Genomic DNA, 22780 nt, shown 5'->3' with positions numbered 1-22780 from the left:
CAAAGTACACAAATAAAAATAAATGGTAAATGGCCTGTATTTGTATAGCGCTTTACTAGTCCCTAAGGACCCCAAAGCGCTTTACACATCCAGTCACCCACCCATTCACATACTGGTGATGGCAAGCTACATTGTAGCCACAGCCACCCTGGGGCGCACTGACAGAGGCGAGGCTGCCGGACACTGGCGCCACCAGTAGGCAACGGGTGAAGTGTCTTGCCCAAGGACACAACGACCGAGACTGTCAGAGCCGGGGCTCGAACTGGCAACCTTCTGATTACAAGGCGAACTCCCAACTCTTGAGCCACAATATACACACTGTAGTTTTAATGCTGGTGTTTAACCTCATCCATTAGATCGTGCTAACGTACGGCTGTTTTCCTAGTATTTTCTCACACCCACCCTTGGTGACTGGTTTGATTTTTTCCTTAATTTCTCTCATTTAAGTTACTAGTACATTAGCTGCCAGGTATACCTCTCTTCCTAAATGCTCTCACTTTCAAGGTCTAACAGTCAAGCTGGTACACAAACCCATACATAAACACACAGAGCACAGCGATTGCCCACAGGTGCTGGCTACAGCTGAAAATTCTGGGGCATAATCATTTATTTCAATCGGCCTTCTGTCAGTTTAGCATATTTTAGCATAGCCACCTGAGGATTGAAGAAAAATGTATGCAGATTTTCCATTACTCAGAGATATCAGCTAAACAGCACTTTGCCTCCCTTGATCAACTGTGTCTTCCGCATTACATCATTCTGAGATAATGCACCACAGCTCATCCATCAAATTCCCTTACGTTTCTTTTCAGCATTTTCAGCCCTTCTAGACATCTCCTCTGTGTGTCAGTAAATCGGTGCATTTGCATGTCTCTGCTTTCACCGGATGCCTTTTTTTTGCATAACAACCTAGCGTCAGATCACACCAAATATGCTTAAGATACATTTCTCCCTCGCACAATGTGGCTGCTGTAATACGTTCACTTGTAATGGCCTACAATCGGTTTGGTAGACTGTGGTTTGAAAAGGCGTTACTGTGGAGGATGTCAGCATGTATAATGAGGATTAAATCATAGATGGGTCGGGAGCCTTTCTTACTACAGTGTTGAGGCGCTGCTGTGGTTTGGATTTTTGTGCACACACTTGCACAATGAGGAGGCCAAGCATTTCAGGCCCCACGGCACAGCAGATAATGCATGTGTAAGATGTCATTGTGCATAATTTAGCGTGAAGAAATCATTTTGTTGGTCATGTGCTTAGCTGGGTGGATTGGATGGATGAGATTGTTATCAAGTGAGGGTTCACTCATATGGAATGGATCTGCATGAGTGGGCTAATGAGACCTGTACTTAAGATAAGAAAAGAGATACTTGTTTGTTACTTTTTTACTTGCAGTTGAACATTATTATTATTGTTATTTTATTGCAAGTGATTGATAGAGGGTCAGAACATGTGGTATAAATAATGTCCTGTATCTATGATCATTCTGTGGTGATCAGGATGGATAGTTTTTTCGGTGACCTGCTGTCCACCACAGCTTCATGAGTGTCTAGTTTGCAGCCAATCACAGAGCCAGCCTACCTAATCAGTATATAGTCAGTCATTATTTTGCTAAAACTACACCAAATGATAAATTTTACATCAATTTATGGATTGTTTTAAAACAATAACTATTTGTTGTTTTTTAATGACAAATAATGGACTATCATTAACTGTTATTTCACACAAACTATTAACCCTCTACAACATTTCTAATGACAAAAAATGTATTTAGCTCTGAAAACAAATGACAATTTTGGACCCTTTGGTTGGTTCAGACAGAAGGAAGGAGGAAGAGAGGACAGGAAATGGACAGGAAGACAGAAAAACTGGCGAGAGAGGAGATTGGAACTCATAGTAAAATAAAGTCGAAATGTACTGGGGTGTCTGTGATTTCCACAAATGTATTCTGTGTTCACAAGTCCTGGCGGAGAGATGGGCATAGAAAATTGCTATCATTTGACATTCAAATAATATTCAAATAAAAAAGCCTGTGCTTTTCAGACCCTCTGGCTTTTTCTCAGCTGCTGGCCTTTCCATTTTTCCTGTCCCCTTCTTCTGGCTTTTCTGACTGTTGTGTCTATCCTGCCCCACTGAGCAAGACTTTAACAATGTGTTATGTGAGGACTGATGATCCAAAGCGGTACTTTGAGTCTTACAGACTGTGTTGTGGAGTGATGAATTCAGTAGTGTCCACTACTGGATACACAGCAGTATCTTTTTTCATATTCTTTTTTTCCATCTTAATTCAATTCACTCTGAATTTCTCCCACAAATGTTAGATGATATTTCCAGTCTACCTAAATGCAACTGAATAAAAGAAAATAAATTGCTCATAAACATCTGTGTCATTTGTAATGGAGTGTTAATAAAGGTCAGGTGTGGTGCTGTCATTCCACAGTGACTCAGTTTAATGCACGTTCCTCCGTTTTTTTCAAGAAATGAATTGCACAGCAGTATAATTTTAAAAAAAGGGGTAAAAATAAACTATGGAAGCAGTTAGTCTAGGCTGTCACCCATCGTTTGGTGCTGTTTGGTTTGGCAATTGACTGATCTGTTTATATGATCTGAAGCAAGTCATTATGGCTGGCTGCCACTTGGGCAACATGTTCCTTTCTATGTGGCATCGCTGAAGACCTGCATCAAATCACTAATGGCTAAAAACAGAGGCCAGTCCCCACTCTCCTCAAGACTTGTTTTGGAAGGCACATTAGAATCCAATAAGTCCTATTTATGTCCTTGGCGTGCACCCTTACCCAGCTAATTTGGATGTGACTGTCGAATGTTTTAACAGTCACAATAATGGATTGTGCACTGTGAATAAAAAACTTTCCACCAGCAACAACAACCCCACAAATGGGGTACTCTCTATTTTAGCAGAATCAAGTCCCAATTTTCCAAATCCAGAGACTTGTCAGATCAGTGCCAGGGAAGCTGATCTAGAATTACATGTTGACCCAGCAACTACAACGCTGCGCCACTGGCACTCTGTTCTCTTCACAGATGAGAGCAGGTTCACATTGAGCACATGTGACAGATGCCATTGCTTCTCCAGACTCTTTCATTTCTGTCACAGTGGCAGACCTGCCAGTTCTGGTGTTCTGGTGTTCCCCAGACTGCGCGGTACTGGTCTATGAGCAGAGGTCCCTGTAAAAGATGTCTGATTGTAATACCCTCCTCAAGGAAACAGTGCCTGACAGTTTGGTTTGAAACATGCATGTAAATAGCTAACTGAAGGTCATTTTGTAAGGCACTGGCAGTGCACCTTCTCACACAAATCTGAGCTTAGAATGAAAACCATCTGCACTTCTTTAAGTTTCTTGAAGATGTTTCACCTCTAATAAGCTTCTTCAGTTCTTGGACGAAATGGTGAAGAGTCCCAGGTATTTAAGCCCTAGTGGGAGTTGTCCCTTAAGAGGGTCTTTGACCCACTATTGATCATGTGCCTTATGACAAGAGCCAAGATGTGAAAAAGGGTGTGGGTCATTATCGGCAGAGGTTGTGAGACCTTATCATTTGGCCTACTGAGATGATCTGAAAGAAGATATGAGTGGGTGTTAAGGTGCCTGGGAAGGAATCTCAAAATTAGATTGTAGGTTCAAGGATGGTCGTACACAGTGGACATACATGGCTTCTTTCACTCTTCTTTCAAACCAGTTTTTTCTGTACAAAATGTGAACATTGCCATCCTCAAAGATTGACCTTTGTCCTTTACATGCAGATGTACAGCTGAGTCTTGTCCCGTCGAGATGACTCTTCTATGTTGTTTATGAAGTGGCTGTTTGGTTTCTCCAATCTAGAGGTCTGAGCATTCCTTGCTGCTTTGCACAGAATACCCTATGTTGTTTAGTTTGTGTTTGGGAGTTGTCTCCTTGGGATGAACCAGTTTTTGTCTGAGATGCAGCTGGGTCTGAAGTACGCTGGGATTTTGTGCTTGGAGAAGAATCTCCCGAGTTTCTCTGGTAAACCTGTTACATAAGGGATGACAGTGTTCTGCTTGTCATTCTATTTCTCCCTAGTTGGTGTCTGACCTTTACGGTGTATCGTTGCTGATTTGCAGAAGCCCAAATGGGATAACCACATGTTTTAAGACCTTTCTTTCCCTCCTGGCTTGGAGGGAACATTTTCCCCGGTGCTGCAGGGTCCTGATTACTTGACCCTGCAGATTTAAATCCAGTGGGACTCTCCACCATTTGACCCTTAGAACTGAAGAAGCTTCTTGGATGAGAGGTGAAACGTCTTCAAGCAACTCAAAGAAGTCCAGACGCTTTTCTTTCCAAGCTCCTTAGACTAAGATGACCTGGATGACTGAGAACCTTCACAGCCATACGTCCTGATTACTCTAAGTTTGTGTTGTAGGTACTGGTCTCCAGAAATGGTAAACTATTTTGCTTTGTATCCTCACCGGCGAACTTTATATTTCTGTCCACTGAGTTGATGAACTCAGTGGACAGAAACTGAGATGTGAACAGTGAAGAGTTCTGCTTCTTGGATTTTGATTGTGACCCCGGTATCATCAACATATCTGTACCAGTGGCTAGATGCTGTCCCTTTGAAAGAGCTAAGAGTTTTACTTTCCACTTCGTCTATGTAAAGGTTGGGTACTATAGGTGACAGTGTGAAGCCCATGGCACATCTGCCTTTTTGTCTGTAGTAACCCTTTTTTTTTTAATATTTAGTGGTACAGCAAAGGTCTAACAGTGTGCAAATCTGATCAGGAGTTAAGCTGGTTCTGTTTTCTAAGAAGCTGTCTGACAGTCTCTACGGCCTCAGTTGTAGGTATGCAAGTGAAGAGTGAGATCACAACATTATGATTTCATTTGGACCCTGGGGTTGGTTTCTGAAACTTGTTGGTGAAGTCAGTGAAGTTTTTGATGTGATGGGGGTTACTAGAGTAATGATTTCTGAAAAAGACAGAGCTATACACTGTCCTCAGGTGTTAAACAATCATGAACATTGATAAAATGTCCACTGCCCCCTCTCCTAGACATCTCCATATCTCCACAGGCATGACATCTGGACCAACCACCTGATTCTTCCTGATTCACTAGCTATGGTCCATCAGTCATCTTATTTCTTTCATCCAACAGCTTCTCCGAGTACTATTTCAGTCTTTTCCGCATACTCTTATTTCATTCTCTATCCTTAATCATCCTGACCTGCTGCACATCCTTTCCAGCTTGATCTCTGCAGAAGGTGTTGGTTACAGAATCAGAATCAGAAAGGGTTTTATTGCCAAATGTTGAGCAGGTTTACAACATTAGGAAATTGCTGCGGTGCTTCAGTGCAAACATACTGTTATAAATTAAGCTTAAATAGACATGAAAATAAAAATGAGAATAAGAATTAAAAGTGCTAAGTAGATAGATAGATATATACATGATATATACATGAGTGCAGGTGGTGATCAGTGCCAAACATGGAATGATGCAGTGAACACAGCGTAGGGTCATGTGTTAGTGGTGGGAACAGTCATACGGTTATTGTTCATGTGTTCAACAGCAGAGGGGAAGAAACTGTTCTTATGGCGAGAGGTTCTGGTGCGAATGGACCGGAGCCTCCCGCCTGAGGGGAGCAGGTCAAACAGACTGTGTCCAGGGTGTACACCAAACACCTTCTTCGCTCACCGCTTGAGCTCTCTCTCTCTCACTCTCGCACACACTACTTGAGCATGCGTGTGTGTTTACTGTTGGAGTGATCACACTTCACACTTATTTGGTAATTCAATGGTATTGGTACTGACTAGCAAATTTCTGTACTGTCATCCTTTCCTTAAGCTGTTCAGGATTCTCCAAGAATTCACAATATATGAATGAAACTGTAATACTCTTAAATCAGCTGTTGGTTGTTCATGCACTATTTTCTTGAACATGACTCGGAAGATACAATTAAAGGAGGATTTTACAAACAGCAGCTATGGTAAAAGGAGTAGAAAAATGACTTAGATCGCCAGATCTACACAATGCTTGACACAAAGCCTGAATTTGAGTGGCAGTGCAGTTTTAATCACCCCTCATCAGCATGATCATCTAGGTAAACAGTGCACTGGGAGTAGATAATTAATCATCACTCCCTCATTCTCAATTAGCCAACTATTGGAGAAGTGGTAGGGAATATTCCAATCACCAAGCTGCTATAAAACAGGCATGTTGATGACACATCATAGTTAAAGGCTTCCACCATCCTAGGATCTAATAGGTAACATCTTGTTAGCAGTCCCTCTGTGAATAGTTCAGATAGGCTGAGGGCTGAAATGCAAAGAGAGGGGAAAGACAAGAAGAGATATCAGGAGAGATGGAATATTTTCTCTGCATAAATGCAACTGGTCTTTCTGAATTGTGTGAGTGATTGTGCACTCAATTTGGTTTTCATTTAAATGTACAAAAGGATAAATCAATGAGGTATGAAGTCAGCGATTAAGTGAGGGGACTGCATCAGCATTTTTTAGAGTGGGAAAAGTGGCACCACTCCCTAAAATCAATCAGTCAATGAATCGATCAGTCAGTGGTGCTATACCCGAGCCATTTCCCTTAGGCAGTCTTTCAATCAGTCTAATGAACTGTTTGTGTTTGTGCTGAGTTTATGTATGGCTGGTCAGAATGGTTCATAGTGATGTCATTTGACATGTTCAGAAAGTTTGGTCTGAGTGGTAGATATACAGCATGAAGTCACAATAAAAGTTTTATTTAATGAGAAACAATATTTCAATGTAAAGAAAAAGACTGAAGGAGAAAGAAATAGGCCTGTGCTGGCATGAATCAGCTGTCAGATTAGTGGAGGGAGAGTGATAGTGAGCCAGGATGAGATGGCTGAACTTTTCACTGCCTATCCTCTAGTTCCCTTTGGTGGCACCACGGCCAGTTTTTCAAAAGGCACTAGCTGTCACTCTGCTTGAACTTGGACATCACCGCTCTCCCGCTGTCTGTTCTTAGTGCCAATCCCTTGCGATGACGGTTAGCAGTTAGCTGGCAACAGCACAACAAAAGATGACGGCATGGTCTTCACCAGCTCAGTTACCTCAGGAACCTTTCTGCTTTATGCTTGACCTTCCCGTGGGATCCCTCAAGAAACTCTGGCACTTCGAGTGTAGCAGTCAGTGTCGGAAGCATTCTCCTTATATCACTATTGGTTTTACTTAGCTTACTTTTTTTTTAATTTGAGCCATCTAATATGCAGGAAGTAACTCAGTAAAACATTAGCAAATATTTTTTTAGTGGTTCATTTTAGAGCAAGACATGATTTTATTAATACAGCATTTTATATAAACTTATATTAACAGTCCAAAGCTTCAAAATCAAATTAACCAAAAATAAGTATAGAGCCTGGTAAACTGGCTCTATATAAATAATGGCTAATAAATGAAAATTTAAAAAGTGTTATTGGCATGAAGTTCAAAATTACCACATTTTGTCTCCTTAAATATGTGATCTGTTTTCACTAGTCTATTGTGTATCAAATATAGGTTCATGAGAGCTGCAGTGAATTCCACTTTATACACCACGTCAACTTCTTTGGCATCAGGGTTGTCTTTCAGGGCAGTTTAGTGTTTGTGCATCAGTGTAACAGATTTAGAACAGGGACACTGTTGCTGGAGTTAAACTGTACGAAGTAAAAATGCTTTTTTTTAAAAACTGTATCTGTTTGCACAGTCTGCTGTTGCATTTTTGTTGCACTATCGCTTTTTTAAAATCATCCAAATAAGATACAACTCTTTCAAATACTGAGGCCTCCACTTTGTGTGTGTGTGTGTGTGTGTCTCTGTTGGAAAGGCACTCAATCCCACCCTTGTGGATGTCAGTGGGGAATAATAACCTAAAACTGTTCTCAGTGGGTTCCATAGCAAGCTCAGCCTGATCCAATGTGATCATTAACAGGAAAAAAATCATAATTTAAATAAGACAATAATTTACGAATATCAACATCATGTCACTTACCTAACTTCTTTATTTACAAAATTAATGGAAAAAGTGCCAAACAAAAAAGACCTTGTTACATGGTAATGATGTTTTAAGAAAACTGCACTGTCAGTACCTGTAATTAAAAGATTTTATAATATCCCAGACAGCTGGTCTTGTCAAACTCTAAGCAGCAGCATTGCACATGGAGATGAGAGAAAGTTGCATTTGAGATTAATTAATGGAAGGATTTTGCAAGGGAATGAAGTTACTATGTTGTCAGAATTAATTGTCTGCCATGCGGCAAATACGAATGACGAATGTCTCTGTTTATCAGAGTTTTTTTTTTTTTTTAATTTGTTAAAACTAAGATTTTGTATTTCATCTACAACTTCCTTTATTTTCATTTAGAATGCAATAAAAACAGGAAAACAAATGCACTCTCAAGGTCTGATTCATAATTCGTAAGTTTTGGTGCAGGTGCTATAAATGTATTGTTCAGCCACAAGGCATTTCTCATGGCCTTGCCTGGAGCTGGCCCTAATTAGAACACTATAAGAGGACTCCCCCTCTTACTGACATCATCTTTAGCCCCCCCCCCCCCCAAAAAAAAATAATTAAAAGGTCTGAATAGCAAAAACAAATACTGAACACAATATTAAATGATACTGTAGAATACTCACTTATTTACTCATTTGTTTCAGCCATTGGAAATCGTTCAGTCATTTGCTTGAAAAAGTAAAAGGACTGCAGAGAGGAACGTATTTAAAAGACCCCTATTTAATGATTCTGATCTCCAAAATTATGATTGCATTCTGATCTTGATTAGTTAAGCCTAGCTGGAGGCACGTTTAAAAAAAATTGATTGATGGAACGGCAATCTTTTTTCTTAATGTCTAGCAAGAGGTTTGCTTGAATGTTGATTTAAAATATTGCGATTCTGCACACCTCAAGTAAAGCAACAAACCCTTAGTAGCATAATGTTGTTATCTGCAATATGCAAACTCGTTCAAAGCTTTTACAAACTTGAATGATTTGAAGAAAACTAAAATGAAATGAAAAGAGAGCGTTATCTTCCAATACTCTGCACATCATCACCGCACAGATGCCAGTGATGAGTGTCTGTATTTCATATGCCTGTGGAATCCCTGAAAAGGCAATTTAAGTTAATCATTCATGCTTTTATAGTGTGTGTGTGTGTGTGTGTGTGTGTGTGTGTGTGTGTGTGTGTGTGTGTGTGTGTGTGTTCAGGAAAACTGGTATTTCTTGTTAATTTGTAACAAATTTACAATCCAGCATATTGTGCATGTCTCTTGTAAAAAGAGATACTTAAGGCCACCAGTGGCTTTTCAGTGTTTCAGCAGTTGACATCATACTGAAAGCACAGATTAGTCTTCTGGAGAGAAACCACTGTAGTTGATATTAAACCCTCAAAACACTGTAGTGTATTTATATGAGCTGTCTGCCTTTTTCACCTCCTAGCTAACAGTGCTAGCAGTTACTCAAACAAACCATCCTTGTTCTTTTTTTCCTATCGTTTTTGCCCTCTTCCTTTTAACCTTGAAGCTTTGTGTTAGGGTTTTTTTTGTCTATTTGGAAGGCTGACAGCCTGAGCTGTTGTTGTCAGAGACTTTGGTCTCAAATACCAGTCCAAGGTTTCATTCAATCAGTCATTCTCCCTGTGTCTCAGCATGCTCTGTATCGATGTTGGTTTGGAACCCTTCTCCCACAGTGAGCCATTGAAGTTGATGTAACCTAAGAGCAGAATAAGCAGTTATCCTGCTGCAGATTGATGGCAGAGAAAGACACACGTGCACATAGCACACAAACACACAAACAATCTGCAGGCCTGCTATTGATCCTATCATCTTATTGCTGTCAATGTAGTGCAAAAAGGTTGTGGAACAACACTTTGCTAGATGGGTCAATCAAACAGGCCCGACTGGGTTAAACAGCACCACGTAAAACTGCTGTAAGTAATACTCCAGGTGTTGGGATGATAGTATCTTGTCACGTCAGCGCTGACATGTCCTCTTTTCCTTTGTATGAATTGACGGATATGGAGTAATATACTCTCCATATTTTACCTCTTGCACTAGCTTTTGTGTAGCCTTAAAATGTTGCTCTTTTTTCACTTTTTTGTTGTTAGTGTTGTAAGATAAGGAAAGTTGGGAGGTGTGTTGATATAGCTTGCCTCCCTAGTCACAATGCGCATAATGTTTTGAGTAATCTGAATTATGGTACCCAGAGTTTTCATTCATTTTTTTCTCCTACAGAAAAGCGTGATCACAAGGCAGTGGCAAGAAAATAAGTTTTCTTTTTTTTATTAGATTATTGACTTTGCTGCATGTTACAACTTGAAGCATATAAAGTGTGAAAATATAAATTATTCTGTTTCTTTTGTTAAGGTAAGGCTTTCAATTCAACAAATAACGTTTCCCCCTGAATATAGCATAAACACTTGGTGAGAGATACAGATAGCACCACTGTGGGAAGTCATAAAAGGGCCAGTGGTTCATTACCAGGCTAATGGATGTAGAGGAAAACCCTTTAACCTAGTTAGAGAAGGGCTTTGTCTTATGAGCTTTGCTCGCTCTCTGCTAACTAAACCTCCTCTAGAGATGTGGGCGGCGCTCTAAAGATTTCTCTATCAACATGCGTTTCTCTTCGTTTATTCCTAGGTTTCACTTGGAAGTATCCAGTTACAGTTTTGTACAAAAGAATAAAATTATTGCATGTATTTTTTTTTATATAAAAAGAGTCTGAAATGACCACAATTCTTCCCCTAAGAAAAAAACCTCCCAGATGCTGCACACTTGTCAGTAAGAGTAGACTGTACACAGGGCTGTTTAAAGTGCACCGATCTGAGAATATTTCACACTGAATCACACGGCGAATGGTTCAAGACAAATGCATGTATTATTACACCCTTAGCACTCATTGCACAAACATATTTGAGCTTACGCTTGCATAAACTTAATTTGGCATCAGTTACTGTGCGTGTAATGGATCCTTCTCAGGTTCCCCCCAGTGTACACATGTACATGAGTGGGAACAGTGCTGAGGGGAGAAGGGGTATGACACAGAAAGGGAGAGTGAAAGCTGCAGATGGAGAGAAAGATAAGAACTTGTAAGTACACCTCTTTCTATTATCCAGCTGAAGGAGTCATTGTTATCACTTTTTCATCTGCTCAATTGGGGCAAGGCAGTGTTTCAACCTGCGATGTGCGCGCATGTCTGTTTGTGTTGGGATTTTAAATGTGCATAATTATTTGGGAGGCCCGGTGGCATTTTCATTGTATCACTTTGATGCTGTACCCACAGCAGGCAGGTGATTAGAATAGCACTGTGATTCTTCTGGGGCAGAAGAGTTTGTAATAGCTTTGATCACAATATCTGGATGTTTATTTTAGGAGGGATGTGTCAGAGAATGGCTTAATTCTGCTTTCCTCTTGCAGACAACAGTACTCAGTCCAAAGCTGAACTGGTTTCCTTGCTGTCTTTTTCAGTATGTTTCCTCCACTCGCTTAATTCCTCTCTTCTGTTTAGTCATTTGATTTTCATCCAGAGACTGCTAGTAGGGATCATCTGAGGACATTACCCATGCAGACAGAGTAATAGGACTCCTGGATTGGGCCCCGTTTCCCTCCACTAGGGGATCTTGGGCCAGGCGCTCATGTTACAAAATTGACATCATCTTTATTGCCCCCACCTCGTACACTCGTGTTTTATCCACCCATTAATTCTTCTCCAAAAAGGAGAGATTTACATGAACATATGAAAAGCTTTAGAAGTGCCATGACTGGATTTTTTTAAGGTGAATATTTGAAAAAATATAATAAAAGTACATTTGTTGTATTATGAATGAATTTACTTGCAATTTATACAAAGTTATGTGTCACCTTATCCACTGAATTACTGAAAAGTCTACTCGACAGTCTTTTTAGAGTAACTTGTTTGTTATTTAATAAAAGAAAGTGTTGTCAAAATTGTCAAAATATTGTCAGCAACGTTGGCAAGTGGTAATTGTTCCACCAGGAAAGGATATGTAGAACAAATCTCTGTTAAAATTCGGAAGCACCATTTAATTAGACTCCAGACATAATCAAACATTAGTAGCTAATTAGCAGCCAAGTTCTGTCAATAGCTACTGCAGCAAGATCACAACAAGTCATTTGAACATGGTTTACTGATGCCAGTGTTAAAAATATTTCTGTACACTCTTTGTTTGTTTTAATTTGTTCATACTGAGACATGTACGCCCTGTGTCAGATTGCCAGCCTGGGGTGTGCCCTATAGTAGCTGGGATAGGGTTCTTTTGCTAGTTATCAATATAGAAATTCACATTAACTACTAAGATTTGATTTGGCAACCAACTGAGTTAAGTCTACCTACTGCAAAGAGATGCGTCATAGACAAGTTGCACACACTGGTGCAGACTGATATATATATAATAAATGCCAGTAATTTGCAAACTTTAGCCAATCTGTCTGAGAACGACTGCAGTCAATAGGAAACAAACTGTGATTGTTGGGTAACAGGCGACCTGTGCAGATACCCTGCAATCAAAAGTGGCTGTCCAGGCATTGAGGATATTGCATGATCAACGTCAGACAGTCGCCATAACTACATTTTTAAAGCTAATTATTTTTTTTATAGCTCCAAAGTGGTTGCATTGGTATTTTTCCTCCAGTGTGACTGAGCCATTATACAGACCTGTAAAAACGTATGTGCATCCAACAGAAGTGGTTGCTTTAGCCTTTTAAAATGACACATAAAATTCACAGCATAAATAATTTATTCTAAATAAATTATGCATCTAATTAGACATTAGATGCATGTAAAATTTAAGTACACACATGGTTTTACGGCACTTTTTAACAGCAAGAACTAAAATGAGTGTTCTAGGTGTAAGTTTGAGCCAATAAAAAGCATACCCCGACACCTAAGATATGACATGTTATACCTGTCACATTTAAAATTTTGTCATCTAGGGTCGGCTGTTTTTGTTCCCGTTTTCTTGTTGAAGATAGCGGTGTCATCCTGCCATAATCAGAAGATAGAAATGTTTTAGAATAAATGCAATACAAGAAATCTGCACCACAAAAATGAACTCCTGTCACTGTCTGTGTCAAAGTGCATGTAAAATCAAAAAGGGACAGCACAAATTTGACCTGGATGGGAGGAGTGCCGGCTCATAAAATAAAAAATTATATAAAATAGCAGGGACCGAGTAAATTTATTAATGTGATGTTAGGTTTATAAATAATTCCAAAACAATTTATCATTGACATGAACCAGGTGTGTGAGTTGGCAATGAGTTATGGCCAAAAATGGCAGTTAATTGCGTTCATCCCCAGAAAAGTATTAACAGCACAGGAGCAAAATATAGCTATGAATCCTGGAAAAATGTATGCTCAAAGATTACAAAGGCAAATGCTTTGTGGGGGGTGGGGGGGATAAAACTTTTGAATTATTCATAGTTCTTCATTGGCATCACATTTTACCTTTCCACTATCATATTCAGTGGAGTGTGACAAATGATTTAAGCTCATGAAACACACTGTAGGGGGAGAGAGTAGCAAAAACTAAACAAAACAAACAAACACACACTCACAACGGACAGTTGAAATCCTAGGGGGGCAAAAAGCAGCTCCAGCTGTCTGTGTAGTTGATGCTCTTCTCCTTGTCCTTTTTTTTTTTTTTTTGCTTATTTAGTTGAAAGTTGAAAGTTGAAAGATGTTTTTCACAGGGAGGAAGAGATTATGGTAATACATTTGTTTTATGTTGTCTCTAGGAACCTTTAAAATCAAAAATGTAGCTTAAACTGCAGCTGACATTAACAGTGACAGACTCGGGGCTGCTCGAGGCTTGTGGTTGTTGAAAAAAAAGGGGGGAAAAAAGCTCTTTTCACTTAAAAACCCCCCACATACACTCACTGGTCCTCGTTTTGTTTCACAGAAAAGTAAAATTCCACATCTCAGATCAATAGAAGTGTGTGTAAAGTGAATGTAAGGAGTGTATGTTGATAGCGAGTGTATACCTCTCTATGAAAGACCCTTATGACAGTATCTCCATAGTAACACGGTTAAGATCATTTGAAGTAAAGAGGACTGGTGGTGAGGACTTCTTCAGTTATTATTATTCTTTTTTACTTTGGGACAGTTTTTGCTCTTTCAGCCATTTACCAAAGCAGACATGTAAATTAAGGCTTTAAGTACATGTTCTAGGGGTGTTACAAAACAGCCCTAGTTTATTACTTAATTATTTGTTGAGAATCATTTGCAGGCTATGACTATTAATTTGTGGAACCCCTGGACACAAAAGAAGGCTCTTTTGGGATGTTGTGCCAGGCCTTTACTCCAACTGTGAGCTTTTGTTTGTTCTTGGCTCTTTGTGCTTTTAGTTTTCAGCAAGTGACGTTCTGGTTGATTACATCCTGAGATCAGATGACTGACGTAGCCAATGATTTGGAATTTTTCTGATTTTAAAGTGTCCCGGATTAGTTTGATTGTATGTTTTGGGTTGTTGTCCATCTTCTTCGCGAAATGCTGTCGAAACAACCTTACTGACTGAATCTGAAAGCACAACTCTATGAACTTCAGAGCTGTAAACAGTAAACTGTGTCAATATTTTGCATCGAGATGTACCTGTAATTACACACAGGTGCATATAACTTACAGCCCTTAACGCCTGAGGGCAAAAACAAGAGATTGCTCTTAGACATCTTCAGTAGACCTAACTGCAACATGGACGACATGAAAGGATGAAAGGCATAAAAAGAAGGTGAGGCAATTGTTAAGACTCCTTAAAAATTGATTATTCACCTGCCAAAATAAAAGTTCTTCATTCCACTTGAAGTAATACATCAAATGTCTGCTGGAAAAGCACCTGTGTCAATTTTTAATGGTTGCCCCTTTTCCTGTGACTGTGCCAAATGAGTCATCGTCTCAAAGTCAAAAGTTTAAATTTTACTTACAGTCACCTATTTAACCAGCTGAAATGACTGAGAAGCTGGGTGTGGATGCGATTTCTCAGATGCTTTTTTAAGAACTGCACTAAAGGGGTGTGGACAAATCCTTGACAGTGGTGCTGGATTCTATGCCTCGAAGATGACGATTGTCCTTTTTATGTATTTATTTATTTATTTATATTGCACAAAGTGAAATATGCATAGTGTTTCCTGAGATCCCTGAGTGCCTTTTCCTGTTTGAGAACTGGAAGTTCATTGCGCCTTTTTTTTTTTTTTTTTTTTTGGTGCAAGATCTAACTGCCATTTCTTCTCCTGGAGTGTACTTATACATGCATGGAAGCATTAGCTGCCGTAGCTGCACTCGTCTTGCCACAGCCTGTTGTGCTCTCATAAGTCTTAACTACGAACTTGCTTTAAATGTCCACGTGCGCAGTACGTAAAAGACACTAGGCAATTTTGTCTTTAATATCTTTCAGTGTTTTGTGGAAATTTGCCCTACAATTTAACTTATATACACTGTTGGGCAAGTCTTGACAGAAAAAAATGGCTTTTTTGCTTTTACAGCTTGAGCTCTAGTGCAATGGATTCAAAATCCTGTGGTGAGCTGTCATCTGTTTTGTTTTTTCAGTCTCAATATGACAAAGGAAAGGACTATGTGATAATTCATTAAGAAATGAAGGGTGCGTTCTTTATTTTTATTGGTAATATCAAGTGGTTTTGACAACACAATGTAATAGAACATGGGAATTATTTTTAACACATGATTCATTGCTTGTATTTTTTAATCACATGATAAATGTGGAATCCTCAAAACCAGATCCCATCATCTGATCATATCTGGATACTTGCGAGACTTGCGAGATCTTGCCAGGCAAACTTTGATTTATTAGTTTGGTACACGGGGTGCGAGTTGTTCTACCTAAGTGTTGGATAATTGTCTCAGTCCTTATGAGGAATGAAATTGTGTGCTTTGGGGAAAGTAGCCCACTGTTTTTTGTTCAGAAGAACATTGGATGGTGCGTCCTCTGTCTTTAAAATGAGGTGCAGGTCCAAGCATGTCCTGTGTTTTCTGGGTGGTTCAGCTGCAGAAATTCTAGTACCATTTACCTGAGTAGCTTCCCTTCCATCAGACTGGGAGGTTTTGTCTTTTACATTAATTGCCACTTGTTAGAAATATAATTCACTGCATAGATCACCTGCAAAAATATAGTATAGTAGAATTCTTGCGCTGTGCTGAACTGAGACAAGATCACAAATTAGTGAAATAATGTGAATAAAATAATTTAAAAAGCATTTAACGTGTATATTTCTCAGCCATCTAATATAATCTAACCCTATACTGACACTGGGAGGCAGAGCTTGTTGTTCTTGTTGTCTATGAAGATAGTTATTTATGACTTTGCCTTTATTTCATGCTTTTAAGACGAGTTTCCATTCCCATAGTTGTTCCCAATGTTTGCTATTTTATCCATTCTGTTGATGAAATGAGAAAATAGAAAAGTGAATTTGACCTTTACAGAGCACTGGAATAATTAAACGTGAAACTCCTTCGAGTTCAGAAAAGCAGAGATTCTGTAGCTCAGCCCGGGTGTCAGTTTCAGAGAAGACTGTGAGGGAGGTCTTTGACTTACATATTTGGGGTTCTAAAGTCGCTGCTACTTAAATCTCAATACCTCAGGCCAACCTGATTAGGCCACCTCTGTCTTGTTTCCTTCCACTTCCTTTTATTAGCTAATAGGCTTAGCTCTCTCAAGGGGCCTCAGACATATTAGATCAGCACACCAACCTGTTCTCTGTCCATCTCTGCCTCATTTTCTGTTCTCACTCTCTTCTCCCTCTCTTTCTTTCTTTCTTTTGGTTTTTTCTCTCTGTTTTTGTGCCTCTTTGACTGTTTCATGTGTGTGTGGTGTGTGAAAAACAGATAAATACAAAGCTTCTGTTTCAGACTATGTCTTTCTAAAATGTTAGGGAAATTTAGTGCATTTTCCTTTTGTTTAGATTTCACCAAACGTCCCAACTTTTTGGGGAAACAATGTTGTATTCATTGCACTTGAAGTGAGTAAATTATTCATGTTCTGTCTTTATTCCATTTGTGGACCTGGTTGGTCTCTTTTCCCCCATGGGGTAGAAACACACTTGAAATGGCCGGCAAATTTTACTACTGCTTTGCTGATGCTTGTTGTGGACTCATAAAAACAGACATCATCCTCGGCTAATCACTTGCAATATAAACACATTTCCACTGGGACTGACCATCATCTGCAAAATGAAGCTTATCATTTAGATTTTCATGTGTGCCAAGTCTCAGGCTGACAAATCCAATTATGAGGACTGCTTTGACAGTGTCAGAGTGCATCTACCTCGAACTAACTGTAAAATTAAAGAGATAAAATATGTTCAGATTCTGAACCCTGAGCCTCTTGACAGAGTTGCTATGAAAGAAAAAAAATTCTGTCTATATGGTTGCTTTTTTAACATCAAAGTCATGGCTGTGTTCTATTTATTTTACCCTGGCTCATTTACAGCTTCCTTTCAAAGAAATACTGAGAGAAGGGCACAACTGCCTGGCATTGTAATACCTCTGATCCAGTAACTGCTGTTGTACACTCATTAAATTAGAATATATTCAACCGACTAGCATTTTTGGTGCTGGCTATCAGTGATAGCAATGTTTAAACCTCCATTCAAGTCTCATACACGCATAATTTCAATCCTACAATTAAAAAGCAAATACTGAAACAATAAAAAAATAATAATAATGCAGTTTAATATTCAGTTACAGCTCTACTTGTTTCATATTACTGTCTCAATTCTGCTAAGATAGTTATTATTTTAAAAACTGGACAAAACAAAAGGTTTCCTGGAAAACTCTCAATCCAATAAAGATCTAAAGACCAATAAAAATGAAAGATGATAGATAGGCAGATGGTTTGCTTTGAATAAAAAAATGGATTGAATTTGGACTGATAGGAATAACATAACAATAGAGAAGCTTAAAATACTCTCTTTTTGTTGCCCTTTTTGGTTTTAATGAAGATTTTTATTTCCCAAGCAAAAAAAAAAGGAAAAGAAAAAACCAAATTGCCCAAACTCCAGGGCTGTGTCACACGTCCTGTGACTGTATCAAATCATAATTCAACTAGTTTAAGTATGTCAGGTAAATCACCAAGATTCCTACATTGAATAAGAAATGCAAAGGAGGAGGTGGTCCTAGCCAATAACATGGACATTCTCGCTTTTATCTGCCAGGCATCAACCTTGTTTTGTGTTAGTGAAATTTGTTGAAAAAGTCAGTTATCTTTTTGTTTTTCTTTACAGTCAAGCTTTAGCTGGTTTTTGGCTAACTGTCCTCAATTTCCTATATAATTTCGTTAAAGCTGCATACCCAATTACTGCACATCTGAAATGGAAACAAGAACGAGAAAGAAAAAGAAAATATATTTCCCAAGAGTTGAAAAAGAAATCCCATACAAGCTCATATATACAAATAATATCTAAGGTATTTTGCCTAAATTTATAGGTCTATGGGAAGGAATACAAGATCATTTGAGGTTTATGTGATTACATTGCATTTTGTTGGTTGCCAGTGGTGACTACTTCAAATATCCAACAGAGTATTAAAGCAATAATATAAAAAGCAACAACATGAAAATTAAACTCCTTTCCTGATAGCAGTATCTGCTGCTTCTCAACTATTAATCTATTTTGTAGACTTCATTGTGTTTTTGAATGGTTTTGTAGGATATAAATGTTTACTGTCTGCCAGCAGTCAGAATCGTGTTCACCAGGGGGGGGAATCTAGGTTTAAAGATTTAGGGGTGCTCAGCTCCCAGTCAGAATGTCATGCATACATTGCCTTGCAATTAATATTAAAGGAATGTGCTACTTCTAGTTAACTCTATTCACGTTTGTAAGCATCATTTCAGTTGGGTACATATTATAATGTTACCTTCAAAATCAATTTCGATAGTTGGATGAACTATTGCAGTGTTTAAAATGAATTCAGAATAATTAATCCCAGATTTTAATATAATACACCATTTGTAGGGTGGATACTTATAATTATCAAATCTGAGGCAAAGGCTAAATCGTGTTAACCAGATTTTTTTTCCAAATAAGTTAAATAACAATTTGTGATGAGAAAGAATAAACATACACAACACTGTTTCAGTCTCTAAGCCACATAGTGGAAGTCCACCAAATCATCAAGCACTTAAAGTAGCATTTTTCAATAAAGAAAGTGAAAACTCATCCTGACACCTAGACGAGAAGCAAACTGGTACGAGAGCTGTCAAATGCTACTGTTCCTATTAATAAATATGTTCTTTCGAACATCCACTAATATTTTCAACCGTGCTAAAGCACACAAAGCTTTCATTAAATGCATGTAAAATTATCCATCCATCCTCGTTCGCTTATCCTTATCAGGGTCGCGGGGATGATGGAGCCTATCCCAGCTTCCATAGGATGAGAGGTGGGATACACCCTGGACAGGCTGCCAGACTGTCATGGGTCTAACACAGAGAAACAACCATTCCCACTCACATTCACACCTATGAGCAAATTAGAATCACCAATTAACCTCACCTCACTAATTGCATGTGTTTAGACTGTGCTGGAGTACCCAGAGAGAACCCATCTAGACCAATGGCGTGTCCAGCAGGGTGGCCTGGGGGGGCACAGGCCACCCCCCCAACCAGACTGGCCACCCCAGGTGCCACCCCGAAGCTAAAACAATAAAATTTAATGAAATATCAAATGTACGATTATGGTTTCACAGTGAAGCTCAGATATCCGAGGGTAAGTGAATGCAGCACCGGCTTCTGCACTATGCGCATCATGTTAGCAAAGGTAGGAGAGCCAAGCACGAAAGACGGCACCGCAGAAAACATTTTTTCGGCAAAAGATTAACAAGTTAACATAGCTGGACTAGTCATCGGACATTTGCACGTGGGCTGGTGACTTATTTATGAGAGGTGGTGGATTGGCCAGATGCTGGCCGATGTGTAAAAATAACTCAGTTGTTTGGTGGTGGCTATGGCGGAGCTTCCACAGAGGCAACAGGTGGATGAGGGAAGGTGAGGCAGGAGGAGAGACCCGAGGCGGCCGCCGGTGTTCCAGATCTACTGGCGTTTAGATCAACTGGCGTTGGTCGAACAGATGTGTGGCAGTCTTGCGTTTCAGTAGCTCCTACCGACAAACCAGCAAAAAAACGCCAAATGTGTCATCTGTGACACTTGTGAGGTTGTCTCAAACACACTCCGTCAGTCTTGATGCTGTTGAACAACAAAATGTTTAAAAATGTGGCGAGTTTACCTGGTGATATCCTCATGCGCGACGCGATCGCGAAAACAGCAAACAAGTAACACCACGCCGTTGTTGTTCACGGGACAGCAAGAGTAAACGATCGGGAGACTCTTGTCGTCGTTATCGTTCCCCTCGCACGGTTTATTTCTCCGAATTCAGCGTTTTTGCTTCACAACTACAGCGTGCAGTTTACTTTGTGCACTAACATGGACTCGAGTCAACCAGCGCCACCTCTGGCCACGTGCCACAGCCTACAGCCAGATCAACCTGTGACACATCTGCACCACGTTTGAATTCGTGTCATGCACATTTGTACCTTTCAATTGTGTCTGTTTGTGCGTCATGCAAATAAACCTTTGAAATGAATGAAATGATATCATGTATTTATTATCAGCCTACATTTGTACAAAATGCCAAATGACATACACATAAGAATCACCATCCTGATATCAATACTTTTGCCCATACGAAAAATGTCGTGAACACACTAATATTTCACCAGTGTTGTAACATCACATGTCGTTAGCATAGTCTGCCTGTGTCTTCCCTCTGCAAACAAACATGTTAGAGTTGGTTGTGATATACAGTCTGCATAAGTGTGGTCAATCTAATAAACATTTGTAAGGAGATGGCAGTTACTGTGAATGTACAGCAGTTACACAGTGATTAGTAATAAACAGTCAGACAATGACCCTGACAATCTCATTCAATCTTGCAGATTGCACCTTCTGTGGAAAGTGGTACCACACGGTGTGTGTGGACTTCCCTTGTGCAGAAGGCGACTACAAATGTTGTGGGTGCTAAATAAACAGAAAAAAGTGATCCCTGTTGTCTTTGCTTACTGATTGTTTTCAGTGTTGACAATCCACATTGCTGGCATTGCATCTTTCAACATGTTTGTGGGCAGATTTGGATGTACCAGGGGTAAGTGCAGCCACTCAGCCTCTACTCAATGTGATCATAGCAGCAGGTGCAGATGTGTCACAAGTTAATCTAGTAGTGGCCTATGGTCATGTGTTAGTGGTGGGAACAGTCATATCCACTCACTCTCACTGGCTGTTTATTACTAATCACTGTGTAACTGCTGTGAATTCACAGTAACTGCCGTCTCCTTACAAATCTTCATTAGATTAACCACACTTATACAGACTGTATATAACTCCAGCCATGTTGATGAATTGCCTATATTGGCTGGAAATATTCATTTTCAGGGAAAAGACACAGACAGACGATGCTTACAGGATGTGATGTGACGACACTAATGAAATATTGATGTGTCATATTTGTCCAAGGCGTATTTCATTGTTATGGAAAAAGAGAATATTAAAATCATGATGACCAATTGGAGTGGTGATTTCTATGACTTTGTGTATATAATTTGGAATTTTGTACAAATGTAGGCCAATAAGGAATATATGATATCATTTCATTCTTTCCAAAGGTTTATTTGCATGACGCACAAACAGACACAATTGAAAGGTACAAATGTGCATGACACGAATTCAAACGTGGTGCAGATGTGTCACAGGTTGATCTGGCTGTAGGCTGTGGCACTTGGCCAGAGGTGGCGCTGGTTGACTCGAGTCCATGTTAGTGCACAAAGTAAACTGCACGCTGTAGTTGTGAAGCAAAAACGCTGAATTCGGAGAAATAAACCGTGCGAGGGGAACGATAACGACGACAAGAGTCTCCCGATCGTTTACTCTTGCTGTCCCATGAACAACAACGGCGTGGTGTTACTTGTTTGCTGTTTTCGCGATCGCGTCGCGCACGAGGATATCACCAGGTAAACTCGCCACATTTTTAAACATTTTGTTGTTCAACAGCATCAAGACTGACGGAGTGTGTTTGAGACAACCTCACAAGTGTCACAGATGACACATTTGGCGTTTTTTTTGCTGGTTTGTCGGTAGGAGCTACTGAAACGCAAGACTGCCACACATCTGTTCGACCAACGCCAGTTGATCTAAACGCCAGTAGATCTGGAACACCGGTCCGAGTGTCAGGTGAACTGAACTTCAGGTAAGAAGTTATGACCTGCAGTCTATCTGGGTCAGATATAAACCAAGTTTAGGTGCAGTTTATTTTCGTTGTGCTGACTTTTTACAGTCAGTTACAATACCTCATACTGCGTGAGCTAGCATGACGAGTTTATACAGCTGTTCACTATGATGTTACTGATAGTGAACTTTATTTTATTCATAAGGTTAGTTAGTAGAGTTGCCAACAGCTCCTTAAAAAATGGAATGGTCCCTCATTCAGAGAAAATATTATGCATTTTGTATTGAGCTGAGAAGAGACACAGTTTGTCCCGTACTTCAGCTAGGATGGAAAAAGACACAAAGCTGGAGTTATTCTGTCTTTACAGCTGCCTCTTCTATTGCTACTTCAATCATGAAACTGATCAATGATCAGCTGATCGTCTCTCTTGTTTGTTTATCGCCCACTTTGCGCCAGAAAGAGGAAACCAGCGGATGTCGCGCTAAACAACAGCAACACGTTTAAGCTTGATCAGCTGTTGTTAGAATTTATTTAATATTAATTTCTACTATCAGCTGATGTTTGC

The 22780-nt window shown here is 39.6% G+C and overlaps 1 long non-coding RNA gene across 1 annotated transcript in view; it reads right to left on the bottom strand.

Annotated features, from left to right (window-relative positions):
• LOC308395676 overlaps window positions 1-20467 on the bottom strand; it is a 382280-nt gene extending 361813 nt beyond the window's left edge. Inside the window, exon 1 of the long non-coding RNA XR_013971437.1 lies at window positions 20224-20467. This is a non-coding gene — a long non-coding RNA (uncharacterized lncRNA). The remainder of the gene's footprint in view (window positions 1-20223) is intronic.
• Between the last annotated feature and the right edge of the window lie 2313 nt (window positions 20468-22780).

The sequence above is a fragment of the Rhamphochromis sp. 'chilingali' genome (genome assembly GCF_963969265.1).
Source record: "Rhamphochromis sp. 'chilingali' genome assembly, chromosome: 1".
NCBI lineage: Eukaryota > Metazoa > Chordata > Actinopteri > Cichliformes > Cichlidae > Rhamphochromis > Rhamphochromis sp. 'chilingali'.
Note: the sequence above shows the minus strand (reverse complement) of the source record. Positions and strands in the feature narration are given on the sequence as shown.